General features: G+C 41.5%; 1 long non-coding RNA gene across 3 annotated transcripts in view; it reads left to right on the plus strand.

The window, feature by feature from the left end:
* Positions 1-12,583, plus strand: part of LOC117514680 — a 287,762-nt gene that overhangs the window by 210,879 nt on the left and 64,300 nt on the right. For all 3 annotated transcript variants that reach the window (XR_004561929.1, XR_004561928.1, XR_004561930.1), the window contains exon 3: positions 8,447-8,557. This is a non-coding gene — a long non-coding RNA (uncharacterized LOC117514680). The remainder of the gene's footprint in view (positions 1-8,446; positions 8,558-12,583) is intronic.

Below are 12,583 nucleotides of genomic sequence, written 5' to 3' on the forward strand. Positions count from 1 at the left end.
AGAATTACAAAAATCTCTGTGAAACACCGCGGAAGGTGTGGACCAGGAATCCAACCTTCCTGTGTATAGCGCAGGTTGCCGTAGCCCAGCAGAGGGCAGCATTGTTCTGGCAGAGCTTGACGTTTGGCGACAGGCCACTGACTTACGACAGGATGTAGTTCAACTATCACCACTGGACAGCAGAGGCATTTGTAGTGAACTTCTCTGAGCAGTAGCGTGGTTTTACAGAGCTGATCGCAGCTTCAACTTTTGAGACGTAAGGTAACGTACCCTATATAAACTCGATGTAATGCTGTGATTGCATCACTTGCGACTGGCGTGTCATCGAGACAGGTTCTGTGCATTACTTCACATGTGTTCAGAGGTAAAAACGTGAAGGGAAACAGAGCTTCATCCAATCTGCAACCCCACCACTAGATGGCAGTAAAGCTTAACTTTTCCGCTTATATTAATTATTTAACATATTAATTATTGTTGTTTAATGATTCTGAACAGAAACCATTTCAGAAATGCTTTATTGCTTTAAATAAATAACATGAAACAATGGCGGTAGACTCCCTATAAAATCACGAATCAAATGTATTTCTCGTCGATAGTTACATCTGTATGCTCCCCCTGTTATTCAGTGTTCAAACTGCAGCTTAGGACACAAATGGGATCCGACACCACCTTGCATCAGGCCCCTGGGCTACTGAGACAATATGTTGTTGTAATATGCTAATTTTGCATTAAGGATTCAGTGAAAATGAGCACAAGAGCTGATCACACCATTAAAAGTTAGCATTAGCAATGTAGTATGTTAATCAGAGCAGATGGGACCAATCTGCTTGTGGAAATTAACACCCACTGCTTCTTTGTTAGAGAGACAACCTCTGTCATACCTTGTGAAAATGGAGTCATTAAAAGTAAATGTTTTTTTTCTTCTCTATTTTAAAAAAATCCAATCCGGTCCATAATTATTTGGACAATGTCAATTTTGTAATTTTGCCTCTGTGTGCCACCAAAAAACAGTGAGGCTATTTTTGTAGTGTAGATTCTCAGGTTTAATTAAAGGGTTTTAATAATAATATATTATTTTAAGCGCCAATAACTGAAAGGACAGTCGAGTGCAACGGTGAGAGTGGCATAGAAAGGTATTCTTCTGTCTGTGGATTGGAAAGAGTTCATGCACCCTTGGGTTTTTTCACATAAGCATGAAAATGTAAATTACCGCCACCCCCACCCAACCAGCCCAGATTTTTTTGTTTGCTTACTCAATTCTATTTTTACCCACTAAATAAAATTCAAAACCACCCAACTGAGCAGGAAAACACCAGTTTGGCAACTCTGACTACACTCTTAAGCCCTGTTTACACATAGACGGTAAGAGCTCCTGGAAGCGTCCCGGAAGAGTTTTTGGCCGTCTTAAGGATCAAACTACGTTGTTAACGCCGGCACTAGGGGGCGTGGCTTAGTTCAGGCTTTACCGGGAATCGTCGAAAAAATTATTCAACATTCGAATAATTCCGGGAGCGCCGGAGACAACTCGAACAACGGCTTTTGATACTTTTTAATCACCGTTTCATCCTGCCCCTTCCTGTAGTGCCGCAGTTTACACCGCCGTAATTGGTGGCCCCTTTGTATCCCTAATCAACGGTGTGTAAAACGACAATAGAGCCCACATCGGCGTCCTCAAGGGCGTTTTAACTGGCGACAGAGGCAGACAAAACGGCGGTGCTAGCGGACAGTACACCGTTCTAAACGCCAGCTCCCGGTTAACGGCGTTCCAAACGGCCGATAGGTGGCGGTCAGTATAAAAACGCTAGCGTGCTGCATGCAGGCCTCTCACTCGCGGCCAGCTGGAGATATTTTTGCAGAGAAGCTCCAGTATGCCTCCTAAAAGAAAATTGGCAGCGGCAAGGACTTACCAAGAGGTCTGGTTCAGAAGCAGAGGGGAGGCCTGTGGTGGAGGGGGAAAGGAAGGAGGAGAAAAGGCTGAGGATGATTTCCCTCCCCCTGAAGTGACAGAGGCATGTATTCCTGCTGCTTCAGCCTATTATACTCTGGGGGGCGGTGCCTATATGCAAAAGTTCCTGGAGTAACGCAGGATTTGCCTGGATAAAACCAGTGGTACACAGGGCATTATCGGCTGCAGCAGAACACTGCCGTTCTCACGTGTCTCTCAACCTGCGATTGTAAAGGATAGAACTGGGTATTAACCCCCGTTGCCTGACATGTGCCGGATGCTACGGCGTCAAAACGCCACTTTATTCGGCGGATTTAGCGGCGTTTTATCTGCGTATTTGCGACTAGTACGGCACTCAAAATGCTGGCGAAATGCTCCGCCCCTTTCCACCGCGAAAACAGCTGGAACTACCGTGAACTTCGGTCTACGTACTACCCGCCGACAAAACCGTCTATGTGTAAACGGGGCTTTAATGGCCTGTTTAGTGAATTGTAGGTCATCTCACTGGAAGTTATACTATTTTATCATTTACAGGATTTCAGATTGAAGTTTCCTTACCTCCATCTATCTACCACACTTTTGTCACCTTTGTCTCTTTTGCAGTTGAAACGTTATTACAAGCTTTTTGGCCATTACTGTGTTTGTTAGAAATTTTCAAGGCAGGTTGCAATTAACTGGAACATACAAAAGAATTTAGCTATCCAGACTATTGAGCAGGTCCAGAAATCTTTTGAAATCCTTGACTGTTTCAATGTATTTTTCAGGAATTCTTGAATTGTGGTGAAAGAATTTATGAATATTCAGCAATCAGTGCCTTTTTTGATGATCATACAAATGGTAAATGAAATGGACTGCATTTATAAAGTGCTTTTCCATCTGAATCTCAAAATGCTTTACAATGATGCCTTATATTCACACATACACACTGTCAGGGTGTTTGCCATGCACTCACTGCCATGCATTACACACCAGGAGCAACTTGGGGATTAAAGACCTTGTCCAAGGGCCCTTAAAGATTTTCTGGTCTGGGTGGGGTTTGAACTGAGAATCCTCAGGTTTCAAGGTGAACACTTAACCACTAGACCATCACCTCCCCACACATTTTTTTTCCACCTGTGTGTTGGTGAACAGCAACAGCAGGATATTGTTTTCACTAGCATGTGTGTGTGTTTGGACAAGATAACTCAAAAACAGTTGGATGGATTTCCTTCAAACTTGGTGGGTATATAATATATGTCTTCTTCTCAATACATGCACATATGCAAATCATCCACAAAACTCTTTCTTCCTCATCCACTGTTTCTTTCTGTGCCAGTGTCTGTAGCCTACATGTGAATTTCACATCACCAGAAATCAACAGAATCAACAGAAAATGGATATTTTGTACATTTTGTAATGAATGATAGCTGCCATATGTTTGGTTTTTATGATGACAAAAATTATTTTTTTTTAACTTTAATTAATATTTTACTTTTACTTGAAAGTTTTTTTAATGCAAGTCTTCTTCCAGATGTCTGCATTTCTGTGAATCATCCATAAAGCATCACTCTTCCTCAGTCATCCATGATTGTAACTTTTGAAGTGTGCGCCAGTTAGTGTCTCGCACATTTGAAGCTGCAAACCACTAAACCTTTTCCAGCAGAAAATGGATTTAGTTATTTTTTTAAGCAGTGTTGATTATTTGCAATTATGTTGGATGGCCACTCATGCATAAATGCAGGGATAACAGCCGTCTGTGCAATAAAGTAACTTTTGGCAAACATCAATCTCCCAAATGAAGTTTCATGACTGTTATCCCCTGAATTTTGTCACAATACCTGCAACACTGCACAAACGGTCTCTCACAAAGCCACCTTTAACCAAAATCAGTATTAGTTTTCCACCTCTCTACCCCCATAATCCAGTGCAAAATTCCAAGATCCTTAACTCTGGCAGGAAGCTTTTGTTTTTTTTTGGTCATCTCGTCTTGGGAGGTCCAACAGCTCCCCCAAAGCCCTTCCAGTTAGTTTTTCTAGCCCTTAAGTATTTTTATTTTCAATCATGCCGTCCCAGTCCCTGGGACAATTAGAGGTCGTCACAGAGCGGTTTATAGAAAGTGCAGATGAGCAAAATGTGGTTTTGGAAATTCGTAATGCTCCCTCGTGGGAATGAATCGGCACGAAACAGCATCATTAAAAGAAAAAAATACACTTGTACAACACATAAAAAGAAATAGGCTGCTTATCTTTTAATAATTCTACCACCGGAAAATTCTTGTTTGTCCAAATCCCTCAGGATTCAAGGTAGTCCAAAGAAATTGAATGTTCAGCATATAAATTCATTTAAGTTTCCCATCAGATCTTTTTCAAACTCTGCAATGTGAACAGAATTGATTTGCATATTTCCACTGTTGGTGCTCATTATCCTCCATTTGATATATTAGTATCAAAACTCCGAGACTCAGAGTCGGCCGACAGTCTTGAATACTAATAACTTTTTAGCACCAGCACCAGTTATTTTATCCATATGTAAATTTTAAGATAGCAGTCATTTTTTTTCCTGTGATAAAATACCTCCTGTAAGGCTGTGTAGATGTAAACACTGCACCGAAGATGTGAGGTATCAAATTCTTTACGTTATTTGCCATATTTTAATCTGGATAATGAAGAGATACATTTTTCATGAAGAATCCAAGAACCGTGTAATTCCTGACCTGTTCTCTGGGGCAGATGCTTTTGGATAGTGTAGGAAAGACTGGATAGAACTTAACTTTCCCCAACCTAAAGTGCGGTTTCCACTTTCAGGAACTGTCACGTCCTATAAGCCAAACCACCGCGATCTGTAGTTTGAGACAATCTGTGGCCATATGAGTTGGAAAAACACCTCACCCACCATGCTGTTATGACACCGTTGACAGACCATTACTAGAGCGCAGCAGTCCCTACGCATGATGTGCAAGTCAGTTGTCAATGAGTGGCTCGTTCTTCTGTTTAAAACAGGAATTGACCTACAGTGACTAAGTGGTGATTTCCGAATACTCCTCCTAGTGTACTGTATAGTAGGCAAAACACAGAACACACAATCCATGGGGTGTCCCAATAATGCAGCAGGTATTTATAGCAGTTGAAAAGTACCCAGAAGATCTACTGCGCCCAAGGTGCACAAACAAACTATAATACACTACCCCCTGATCCGGCTTTGGTAAGTGAAGATGAGGAACCTCTCATGAAAATTCAAAGAAGATAGCAAACATACAGGAAAACAAAATCCGAGCTGTGGCATTGAAAAATGCCACAACCATTTAAAAGTCTGATTCATCATCTGTAAGCAACTGGTTCAAAAGACAGGTACGATGGTGACGTTGGGAAGTCAAGCCAAGCCAAGTCTTGGAGTATGCAGTGGAGCCAGAATGGGCTGCATCCATGACCCCATGGAACTGCCTTGGGTCCTGGATGGGAGCCACTCAGGTAGACAACTGGTGTATTTCCCATCTCTAAAACAATCATCTATCTTAGGGTGACCATATTTTGATTACCGAAAACCAGGACACTTGACCTGTCAATGAGATACTCAAATGATACTTGAAGTTTAAACAATTTAATGGCCCAATGAAAAACAATGAAAACCAGGACATTTTAATCACTTTCTAAAAAACAACTCAGGACAGGACGTGAAAACAGGACATGTCCTGGGAAAACGTATGGTCACCCTAATCTATCTGCCACAGCCAGGTAAAACGTGGGTGCCACCTTGGCCTTCTCCAGCTACTAAAACGGGCCACATGGCCAAAGTGTCAAAGCTGATGATACTTCTCATCTTAGTCTCTCTTAGTAACCACTCATTTGATACAAAGTCATTTCTGTGGCACCCAAGGATCCTCTGAAGACACCTAGTACCAAAGACATCCAGTCTTTGCTTTAGGTCACTGGTAAGCATGTGACAGTGGTGACAGTGTAGTATGTCCAAATAGTTTTCCAATTTGTTGCAAGAAGACCGGAAACTGAAACAGACTGCAATGCAGATGCAATGCGGCAGGAAATGATAAAGAACAGTTTATTGTAATTGTGCTGATGATAGGATTGTGGAGGAGACCAGGAGGTGAAGGACGGGTTGCAGGTGTGGGAAGCCAGGTGGGCCAGTGGAGCTGGTGGTGGCTGCAGACTGCACAAAAGGCAAAAAACCCCCAAAATTATAGTAACAAAATACATCCAAACAGGAAAACGCAGACAAGGAGCAACAAGGTTAAACATGATTACACTTGAGGCCAGTATTAATATGCCGAAGATGGAAAGATCTGGCGGTATTGTCCTGTTCAGCTGAGGCTTAAGTAGGACACCGGTAATTGATGCAGGTGTGCCCAACCACAGGTGTAGATGATGATCAGCTCCACTGGCAGAGAAAACACAGGAAGGAGGGGGAAACAACAAAAAGGAGCCAGAGGGATTCTCCAGACCACAACACAACTGCTGCCTCACTTACTTCTAGTATATAATACAGTAATAATTGGGTTGTATGTAGTAACCAATGTTAAGAACATACTAAGTATTCAGAGTCAGGGAGTGCCAATCCACTTCACCAAAACAAAAGGAGGCTAAGGTGACACACTAACTGTATAATCAGTCATTTAAAAAAAAATTCTAGATATTTATTCATGCAAATATTCACATGTGCACATCTGCAGAGATCTGACAAGAAGCAGGCTAATTTAAGGGTTTTAGCTTGTCCAGTACCCTTACATCATACAGCCATTTAGTTTGTTCTAACACAATGTTGGACCAATTTTAAAAATGATGTTTTTCTCATCAGTGAAAAGTTGGACCCTAAATTATCTGAAAAAGCAAAACCCAGGTTGAAAAATACAAGAGTTCCTCTTCAAATGAGTACAATAAATTATGCTAAAAGGAAGTATCAGGCAAGTTGAGAAACTGTCACATGGGCTTTTAAATGGTAAACAATAAACAAAAAGCCATATTCTTAGATATTTTTATGGGTCTAAAATGGATGGCCAATCCTGTCAGTTTTAGTTTTTGGTTCCCACCTCCTGTTTTATTTTTGATTGTGCTTTCTTGTTTGTTTTTGGCTACTTTTCCTTCAGTCATTATGTCGACCTGTGATTATTCACAGATTATTTCTGTGATTATCCTGTCATGTATTTTTGCATCTTTTCCCCATTTCCCGGTGCCAGAACATCTTGCACCTTTGCACAGTATTCTAACAACCATTTTTTTTTTCTCCTAGTGTTCTCCTGTTGACGACCTGTGTTTTCTATACCTCCTGTGAATTTTCTGTGTACTAAAAGTAGGCTTTACAGCTTTTCTATGTCAACAACATTTTATTGAGTCTTAAAGTAAATAAATAGAAAATTGGTCACTGGATCCTTGTTTCTTTCTCGCAACAAGACAGGAGTCCCAGTTAGTCACTTCAATCCGCACAAAAGTGACTCACGATTAATATATTTTAATGGCTTTGAGAGGAGTTAAGAAGCAGAGTTTCTGGTTCTGAAGAGGAGCGAAGCAAAGCTCCAACGAAGCAGTGGTCGGAGCAGTGCTTCATTGGTTCAAGGTTCAAAGCACATTCACGTTGCAGAAATGGTTGATTACAGAGCCGCTGCAGGGTCTATAATCAACGTAGAGAAATGATAATTTTCTCGACAAACACCCTTAAAAACAACGGCTGCTCTGAAGGACCGATAAGGGAATCATTAAGCAAAAAGATTGTTGATGTCGGTGGATCGAATCATTTCTCAACGATATCTGAAAAGAACCGGTTCTCGATATCCAACTCTACTCCTGAGTGACTTTCTTTGTTCATTGGAGCCCGTGACGTGCAGCTAACTACACGGTTTTGGATGTTACTCCTCTGTCCCACTTCATCGTATTGTTTATACTAGCTATTGAATTGGGACTTGTAGCACCTAGTTCACTAACTGTGATTGCGCTAGCATTCAATAAGTTCAGTTTTTCAGCCTTTGCTGAGCCTCTATCAAAGGTAGACATTGACGGCATAACTGGAAAGCTTCCTAACCCTGACGTTTCATAGTCTGAAATCATTTACAATCGGTGGGACAGAACAACAATAAAACTTCAGTTACCTCACTTACATTCAAGATTTCAGTCAGTGATGTGGTCTCCAGTGTTTCGCTTCACTGTTTCAGCTTTGTCATGAGCTTATGAGCACTAATTGGGAAAGCAAAGGCTCAGTTGTTGGTTTGGTTTCAGTTAAAACCTCAACAGTAGATGTCGAAAATTCTGTCATGCTGCTTTAAGGAACGTGAGAATGTGATCAGCATTTGAGATCCAAGATGGTGGTGTGAAATGGTTAAATCTTTATTAGCGGTCAGTTACCAAATTGATTAAGCATTCAGCTTTGAAGTGTCAAGTACCCATAGTGCACTGGATCACCTTGCATATATATATGAAAATGTGAGTGCCAATTAATCAGAGCTCTCTCTCTCTCTCTCTCTCTCTCTCTCTCTCTCTCTCTCTCTCTCTCTCTCTCTATCTCTCTCTCTCTCTCTCACAGCTATTATCTGGTCAGCATGAGGTCATTGTCTGGTCCAAGCCAAGTGATGTCATTTCCTCCGTAAACAAGTCTAACTTCCTCTTCTGGGTCCATATCAGCTGATCTCATCCTGTAAGTGTCCCAGCAGGGCTTTAACCAAACCATTTCAGAAGTCCCCCACACCCTACACACGGCTAAAATCAGGACCGGTTTAAGTTTGTCGGTACTGCTCCGCGGTCATACTGTTATTTATTCTGCACCAGATGTGTTCACTTCTACAGTTCAACACACAAAGGGCCACTGTGGAGAGCCAGAAGTCATCTGAAGACCATGTCTATATGCATGCAGGCCTTGTTTTCGTTACCCTGAGCCACAGCACGGTTCGGCTGAGGGAAAGCAGCTGAAGTTTCACAGGTTTGTTGGTGGAGCAGTGTTTAGTTAGCACGGCAGTGTGGAACCAAAACCTACATGATGTCAAACAAGTCAGATGTAGCACAGTATGTGGAATTCAACAGCTTCACTCTGACTATTCAAAACATATAACACAATGCTAAAATACCCTCGGCCGTATGAGAATTGTCTTCTTTGGAATATGAAGTTGTTTAATTGGTGTCCCAGTGCAAACTATATATATATATATATATATATATATATATATATATATATATATATAATACATTTATTGTTATTTACATTAATTATTAAGATCCTATTGTTTTATGTACAATTTGTTTATGTTCAATTAAGTCCCTCTATTTTGTCACGTGATAATTTCACAAGGACCACAATGGAAATATAAGTGTTTATCCTTAACTGAGATATTATCCCTGTATCATTGACACATTCACATCTGTATGTTTATATTGATGCTGCAAAATCAACACAATCAATCAAGCATAAACAATATTTTATTTAAGTTTTAATGGCATCTGCAGGAGGGAGTGCATGTGCGCATACATGAGTTTTAAAAAAAGCGGAAGTTAGCTTTGACTGTGTGTGATGCACATGCATGCTCATGTCCACGACATGTCTTGTAAATCACTCCAGAGGTATTATCAGGTTATAAAAACAGAGTTTTCAGTCTTAGAAGTATTTATTTCTTGCTAGTTTTTGCATAATATATGAGAAACGTATTATATTTACCCAGAAATTAAGCAGTTTTGGAGCGCCAGTGAGACCAACCAGTGGCATCACATTCTGATTGCCTGTCAGGAAACATGTGACCTTTTGACCTCTTAAAATAGGTTAAGGTTAGCCATCTTTGAATATGTCCAAGGTCTGTGTCCAAGGAATGTTCCCTGTGAATTTGAAGGCGCTGGCGAGAACAGACAGATGGACGGACGGACAGACAGACGGATGGACGGACATAAAGCCTTTGCAATACCTGATGGCCATATTTTGATGACCTTGGGTAATAAAAGTCATCAGAGGGTTGATTCATACCCTGCACTCTCTACACATCACAATATAAAGTGTACAAGTAACTACACATATGTCCAAAAAGGTGTTTCTGTTTGACTTCATCATATGTCTTCTGTGTGGACTTCATTATGAAGACATTCATGCAAATCAATCACAATTTTGTTTTTTTGCTAATTAATATATATGTTAGATCATCCATCGACGCTTCTTGGTTGTTGAGATATTTTTTAAAAAAGGTGTTTTTGCATCATTTTCCTTGACCTTAACCTTTGACATTTGACTGACTCTAGATATCTATCCAAGTAATATTCCCACCAGGTTTGATCCATCTAGGCTTCCTGGTTGTTCAGATACACAAAAAAAAGAGCCATTTTTTGGAGCATGTTTTTCTTGACCTTTGATCAAATGAGTCCAAATTCTAATCACCACTAGACAGCTCAGTAATATTCCCTCCAGTTTTTAAGGAAATCTGTCCAGTCATTTTTGAGTTGTATACACACACACACACACACACACACACACACACACACACACACACACACACACACACACACACACACACACACACACACACACACACACACACACACACACACACACCAGTGAAAACAATACCCTGCCATCGCCACTTCACTAAAAAAATGGAATTAATCACTTCATTGTTTTCTGGTGTGTGTTTCTGCTCATGTGTGCACATTTGTGCATTCGTGTGTGTTTGGGGGTTGGGGTGGGTGGTGTGCTCAGCCTTCCATACATACAAATGGGGGTTTCTGAGGGAAAAAATAGTTGGTGAGCCTCTGGAGTACCATCTTATTCAGTACCATCATAAACATGACTACTGACTGAAGGTACGCTGACACTTGATGATCCCACCCTGTGATCCCAGCTAAACGCTGTGCTTTGTTCCACCGACTGCCACGCGCTGAGTGCTGGACGCTGGATGCTGTGTATATAAAATAATTATTTCGTAGCAGATTAATCATTGTCTCTGCAAGATGGCTGCTGAAAATGGCTCTAATCGCTTCCTTAATCACAGAGGAGCGCTCCAGCTGGGGCAGTTCACACACACTGAATGAGCCGGAAAAAGCATTTGGAGCCATCTAAAAGGTCATTTATTTGTCATGTTTACATTGCCATGGCTTGGTAAAACAGTTGCATGTTCTTTCCTTCTTGTGTGCAGCTGTAAAAGTATGTTTGTGATAGATTTAACATCTCATTATAATCATTCAGATGAGCTGCGCTCTGATGCGGTGCGCTGATGCAATCACTCTCTTTGTTCACTTCTTTACTCCACTTGACAAGCTGCACAATGTGCTCAAAAAGTCACATTTCACACTTCAGATCGCACCACGTTGCGCGACATTTATGTGTGAAAGGTTTTTTTGAACATTTCAAAATTCTCTTTGCACAACTGCACGTGCTGTTGACCCTCTTGTGTTCAGTATGCACCCATTAAAGACAAGTTTACTCTCTTGCACGGCACAGGGCGCAAGTGTGTGAATCAAAGTCGTGCAAGTGTCAGTGGGCCTTGAGTCTGTAGCCACTCTCTGCTCTGTCTGTACCCACGTCCCAGTTTGGTACCATCCTCCAGGGTTACAGGGTTCCAACTTTCCCTCAGTCCCCATCATGTCCCACAGAGTGGTCAAAAGGTATCATCACAATGACCGCTTTCCCCCATGTTTTTAGTAATAGGACTGTTGTTTACTGCAGAGAGCACTGGAACACATCATGGAACTGTTGATATACTACAGCTTAGGCCTTTACTACTATGGACAGTACCTGAATCTGGATAGTACTCCCTTATGGTGCAGTACTTGTTAAAATCTTAACTTTGTGTTTACAGCAATTAAATCTTACGCTGCAAAGAATTATTTGGCAGTGTGCTACCAGGAGCTATCAGGCTACAGGCTCGTTACAATAGAAGCCTGGTAGACACCATCTCCATGCTATAAGCCAAGATGAGCCTCTGTGTTTCACTTACACTGAACTTTCATTTAGTGAATAGTACTGTTGCCTCGATGCAAGAAGGTCATGGGATCGCTTCCTGTTTGGTCCTTTCTGGTGGAGATTTCATGTTCTCCTTTTGGGTGCTCTGGCTTCCTCCCACATCTAAAGACATGCAGATTAGATGAACTGGAAACTTTAAACTGACTCTAGGTGTGAATGTGTTTGTCTGTCTGCATGTGGACCTGTAACAGACTGGCGTCCTTTCCAGGGTGTACCCCGTCTCTCGCCCTATGACTGCTAGGATAGGCTCCAGCTCTCCTGTGACCATTAATGAGAAGAAGAACAGCCTTTATTGTCATTGCACATATATACAATGAAATTTGTCCTCTGCATTTAACCATCCTAATTACAGTTAGACACAATCCAACCACTAGGAGTAGTGGACAGCCATAGTCCGGCGCCCAGAGGCCAACTCCAGATGTAGAGATGCTGTGTTGGTCAAAGGCAGTGAAAGGAGCAGATCCTAAATAAGCATGTTTTTGATTGGGGGAGGAAACTAGAGTGTCTGAAGGAAACCCACGTAGACATGGCAAAAACATGCACCACACAGAAATGGCGGGAAGTGATCCCATGACCTTCTTGCTGTGATGCACCAGTGCTAACCACTAAGCCACTGTGCCACAGGGTATGGAAAATGAATGATGTACCATAAGTGAGGTCTAAGACATTTTCAGTGACTGGTAAATGTTCATGTGTCCATCCTCTAACCTTTCTAAAGAAAACTGGCTG

The sequence above is a fragment of the Thalassophryne amazonica genome, chromosome 7 (assembly GCF_902500255.1).
Source record: "Thalassophryne amazonica chromosome 7, fThaAma1.1, whole genome shotgun sequence".
Classification (NCBI taxonomy): Eukaryota; Metazoa; Chordata; class Actinopteri; order Batrachoidiformes; family Batrachoididae; genus Thalassophryne; species Thalassophryne amazonica.